The following is a 6,000-nucleotide window of genomic DNA, read 5'->3' as shown; positions in this document are numbered from 1 at the left end:
CCCTTACCGGGATGTGAGAAGCCACTGGACCTTTCTGGGCTTCAGATTTTTCATCTTTAAAATGGGACTAATAACCCTATTTACCTAATAGGGTCTTTGTAAAAAAACTGAGGAGTTGATATATGCAAAGTGATTTTTTACAATATTCTAACACTTAATGGCAGGGTCTCCTTTTTACATGACTGTGAATATTCTCAAGGACCCAGGAAGCCATTGCAACTTAATGAGTTTATTAATGAAAAAGTGTTAGGAATTAGAGGCTTCTCTGATTCTGCAAAGGGTTTAGTGGTGAGGATCTTATCCCACCAGAAACAATGACATTCTGTCAGGTGGGGGAGGGGGTCATGATAATCTGATAGAGTTCTAGTGGTTTTATTTTAAACTACTCAGATGCATTTAAAAAAAAAATCTCTTGAAAGAATTCACACACTGTTAACAGAGGAATCGGATTTGTGGCTGAAGATAAGGGGGAACTTTCACTTGTCATCCTGTTTGCTTCTGGGTTGTTGTGCTTATTTTATACTGTGAGGCTCTGTATGACTTTTGTACTTGGGGAAAACAGTACAACTGTTTATTAAGTTTGAGAAGTATTTTATTAAGTATGAAAAGTGGCTGCCCTTTCCCAGTCAAAACAAGACTGGCAGTAAAAACACAAATACCCATTCAAAATGATATCCCTACTGAATAACACGGCTGATGTTACCTTGTAATTAGGAAATCACAACATATGTTGACATCCATTGTTTCATTTAATCTGTGGCACAGTTTGGGGAAGTAGGTAATATCTTACCCATTTTACAGCTGAGAAACGAAGTGCACGGGAAATGCGCGTCCCAGCTGCGTTTCACTCCCTCCTTATCCTCTGAGCCTTGCCCTTGCTTCACTTCGCTGTAGCGCTTCGAGCACTTACTCCCGTCCTACAATAAAATATATTTGGAATTCGTCCACCTGTGGATAACATCCTTCACCAAAATGGCCCAAACTGAAGAGGCTGTTTAGACATGAGATAGGCAAACCTTGCCACCGTCGCCAGGTAGGAGCTCGTGCTGTTGTGTTCATTTGCCTCCGGGGGTCGTCATAACAAAATTCCTAAAAGCGAACTATTTCACGCATCTGTGCTTTAACAGAGCCATCATTTTGTTTCGTCTGCTCCGCAGGCAGAAACCGCATGAGATTTTTACCGTGCAGACCCTTCTTTCACAAGAAGCTGCCATGTCAGGTAGTGTTTGAAGAGCTGTAACTGCGTTTCCAGTTTGGGTAGCGTGAACCGCGTCATCCAAGAGGAGGTATTCCTGCGGACACATGTGTTGCTCTTAGTGATCAGGAAAATCCGGATGGTTTTGTGTGGTTGCACTGCAGCTGCAAAGGTTTATTTGGATATTTATTGTTTAATGATGGGGATTAGTGGCCGCAGGAAAACGCAAGTGTCTTTGAGTTGCCTCAGCCTTTGTTATCCAGGGGTCTCTCCAGGACTGGCTAAATAATTCACACAGCCCAGTTACAATGAAGGCAAAGAACTCCTTGCTCAAAAATTATTAAAAATTTCAAGATGGCAACGTCAGAACATTAAACCAAGTGCAGGAGCCTTTGCAAGTGCACAGGTGGTACGTCTATGAAGCCAGGCCTGGGTCTCTCTTATATTTAAAATGTGTTTACGTATTTGTAGATAAGATATTAAAACATTGAAAATTTTGCAAGATATTAAAGTAAGCCTCGGGGCACCTGGGTGGCTTAGTGGGTTAAGCTTCTGACTTTGGCTCAAGTCATGATGTCAGGGTCCTGGGATAGAACCTTGCCTCCAGCTCTGCGCTCAGTGGGGAATCTGCTTGTCCCTTTCCCGCTCTGTCTGCCCCTCTCCTGCCACCCCAGCTGGCCTTCAGCTCCTGCTTTCTCTCTTTCTCTGTCTCTCTCAAATAAGTAAATAAAACCTTTAAAGAAATTTAAAAAATAAAACTAAGTCTCTAGAGAAGGGAAATTTCTCTAAGTTGTTTCTTGTATCTTTCCAGAGATTTCCTTCACTTACAAAAATACATACAATAAACAATATATTATCTACCCTCCTTCAAGACACATACATACAAATAGTAGCGGTCTTTACACATTGCTTTGCATTTTTTATTTTCTTAACAATAGATCTTGCAAATCATTCCTGATAACCACATAATTCTTTTCCGTGGCCACATAATATTCCATTCTGTATATGTAACAGTTATTTAATTAGTTCCTTTTGATGGATATAGAAGTTGCTTTCAATGACCAAAAATGTTGCAACAAAAATCTTTGCAGATCATCTCTTTACATGTGTGAGTGATTCTGTGGCCTTGTCAAGTCAAAGGTTATGGTTTGTTTTAAATTTTCATAGATCTTGCCAATTACCCTCTAAAAAGACTGTACACCCTCAGCAATACAGATTTTCGTCAGATTTTTGGGTCTTTGCCAATCCCATGGGTGGGACCCAGTGCTTCATTGTAGCCTTGATTTTCACCTCTCTTATTATCAGTGAAACTGAGTATCTTTCACTGAATATCTGGGAGTCAGTCCGTTCTGTGATCTGTCTGTCCTCATGATTTCTTTATTGTAATTGCCTGTTAGTTTTTTTCTTATGACTTGTACAAATGCTTTATCCATTGAGGACATTTGTTCTTGGTTTGTGAGGCATTGAAAATACTTCCCTTGGTTGATTTTATCTTTTGAACTTTGTTTTGCCATGCAGAGTATTTTAAAAATGTAGTTGAATTTGTCAGATTTTTTTAATGGCTTCTCAATTTTGTATCATACTCAGAAAGACCTCCACTCCCATACTTTCTTCAGGCATTTCTTTGATTTCATTCCTTCACATAAACCTTTACTCCATTTGAAATTTAGTTTGGTATGAAGTAGGGAAATGGGGATCCAGCTTTATTTGTTTTCCAGATGACTGCCTAACTGTCCCAGCAATACTTGTTGAATAATTCACCTTTTCCAGCACTGATTTGAAGTTCTATCTTTATCTACCGTAAATTCCTATATGTGTTTGTGTCTATTTCTGAACATTTTATTTCATTTACAAGAATTGTTAAGCATAGTGTGTCAAAGAAATTTTTTTTCTTTGGTGTCTGGGTGACTGAGTCGGTTAAGCATCTGCATTCAGCTCAGGTCCTGATGTCAGGGCCCTGGGATGGCCTTACTAGGCTCCCTGCTCAGCAGTTAAGTCTGTGTCTTCCTCTCCCTCTGCTCCTGCCCTTCCCTTGTGTGCACGCTCGCTCGCCCGCTCTCTCTCAACTAAATAGATAAATCTTAAAAAAAAAATTTTTTTTTCCTAAACCTTTTTCTAGTTTGAGGAGTGGTCATAGAAAGATGTGGCTTGTCCAGAGCCTCTCAATTCAACACAATAATCCCTGGGCGAATATATGTTTACTTTTGTAAGTATTTGAAGGAAAAAACATTATTATGATGGTTAAGAACGTGGATTTGGAAGTCAGATAGATCTGGTTTCAATCTCAGTTCCACACTTACTTAGCTGTGTGACCTTTGGTGAGTTACTTGCCTTAGATTTCCTTGATTACTTGCCTTGATTTCCTCATTTGTAAAACAAATAAATTTAGTACCTGTCTCATTGAGGTAGTTGAGAAGTAAATGAATGTCAAATGCTTAAACCAGTGCCTGATGCATGGTAAATTGTTGTTGTTGTTTGCCCATAGGGTGATTAACTCAGACCTGCTTGCCTGGGGTTTCCCTGGTTTTATCAGTGTAAGTCCCAAGTCTTTGGAGATCCCTCAGTCCTGAGAAAACTAGGACGTTTTATCACCCATAACCCTATTGCTCAGTAAAGTGTGTGGTTTTTTTCCTCCATCAAAACCATACTAGGCAGTACCTACAAGGATTAGCTCTACTTTTATAGATACATCACAAAATGCAAATTTTTTTTTCATACACATAAAATCCATGCTCTTATCTCATTCCAGGTGAGTGTCCTCCCCACTCCCCACCCCTCCTGGTCCTGGGGGCTTATAGACATTCTTTGTCCATCAGAGTCTAATCTGGGATTTCCTCTGGCTTCCACGTGAGCCATGATCAAAGAGCCCCCCCTCCCACTGCCAAGAAGGGGAAGGTGTTGGGAGAGAAGTGGGGGTTGGGGTCAACATAGGCTAGACAGAAACACAAGGTACAATGACTCCAGGACATTGGAGGCTGGGAACACTTTGCTTCTAGAATAAAGAAACAGAACAGGATCCCCAGGTATGACTTGCTGTAATGTAAAAGGACAATTGTCCTCCTCACTGACCATCGTAACTTTAGCACTGTAATAGACTAGTAGGATAGCTATCACTGGGAAGGGAGCATGGTATGTGTTTATCAGATCCTGCTACCAAAGCTGTGCTTACTCAGAGGAGGTGTCTGGCAGTTGCCGTATCCATCAGGGCAAAAGTGTGAGGTGCCTGGCTTGTTGGAGGGGAGAGGAAAGAGGATTGTTTGCATTGAAGAAATCAAGCCTTGGGCTTAATTAGACTAAATTTAACAGTGCAATGGAGAGAGGTCTGAACCAAAAGTCAAAAAACTTAAAGCGAAGTTCTCATCCCATCCGTTTCTTGACTAACTGTAACCCCAAGGACACGTGACTTTCACAGAAGCCTGTGAATGTGCCCCATTAAGGCTCACAATACACGGATACCCCCACATATCTTCCCAGGCCCTCCATTTCTCCCTTTATAAAATGAAGGACTAAATTTGAGTCTTTCATTATTCTGTTGACGTCTCTCTCTCTCTTTTTAAAATATGTTCTACACCCAGTGTGGGGCTTGAACTCACAACCCCAGGATCAAGAGTCACATGCTCCACTGACTGAGCCAGGCAGGTACCCCCAGTTGACAGTCTTTATGGTTCAGTTCTAAGCACCACACTGGGAGAATGGGATCCTGGCACACCAAGTTCCTTCAGTTAAGTGTCATTTGAGAAAACACCATGTTCTGGGTTTCTTTGACTCCTTCCCTAGAGAGTAAAGTGGAGGAAACAAACAAGATGACAATGTGGAATCTGTTGTTTCAGCTTCGCCTGCATCCATTCGCCCTTCTTTTGGTGACTGTTCTTTGTTTTGCTTTGGGGAATCACCTTTCCCAATTGGACAAAGTCTGGCCAGTGAAGGCACCCCACACTCCACTTGCCAGAGAATGAGCAAGTGACCCAAGGTCTGCCAGTCAGATACCCTCTCTCTGGAATTTGAATCTTGAGCCAAGTGATGTGAAGATTGAAAGCAGAGCAGATCCATGCCGAAAATGTACCTTAAAGCAGGGGTTAGCAGACTGTGGTTCTGAACCAAATCCAGCCCAATGGCTATATTGATAAAGTTTTATTGGGACACAGACAAAATCATTTATTTACTTGTTGTCTATGACTTTCATGCTACAATGACGAACTTGAGTAGTTACGTTAGAGACTATCCCACAAAGTCTAAAATATTCACTATCTGGACCTTTGCAGTAAAAGTTTGCTAATCTCTGCCCTAAAGGATTTCCCATTAATTCCTGCTGCCTAAATCCCAGGAGCTATCCTGGTTCCTGCCCATTTCAAAGTCTGGTTCTTCAGGTTTTCTAGTGAGCTATTCCATATTTTTCTAAGAAATTTCCTTCCTTCCTTTCACTTAAGTTAGAGCGAGTTTGTTTCTGTTGCTTACAACCAATGAAGCCAAATTTTCGGCACTTAAGTATGTTTTTAGTTTTAAAGATCATTTAGGGAAATAAATATTTTTCTTTTTAAAGATTTTATTTATTTGACAGACAGAGATCACAAGTAGGCAGAGAGGCAGGCAGAGAGAGAGGAGGAAGCAATCTCCCTGCCTGGGCTCAACCCTAGGACCCTGGAATCATGACCTGAGCCGAAGGCAGAGGCTTTAACCCACTGAGTCACCCAGGCGCCCGTAGAGAAATAAATATTTGATTAAATTTTTCTATCTGGCTAAACGTGTCCATTTAATGTAGCACTGATGGGGAGGAACCATATCTCGGTGGAGCAATACGGGTGTGG

The sequence above is a fragment of the Mustela lutreola genome, chromosome 4, assembly GCF_030435805.1.
Source record: "Mustela lutreola isolate mMusLut2 chromosome 4, mMusLut2.pri, whole genome shotgun sequence".
Lineage (NCBI taxonomy): Eukaryota > Metazoa > Chordata > Mammalia > Carnivora > Mustelidae > Mustela > Mustela lutreola.
The sequence above is the reverse complement of the archived record's forward strand: the minus strand, read 5'-3'. Positions refer to the sequence as shown.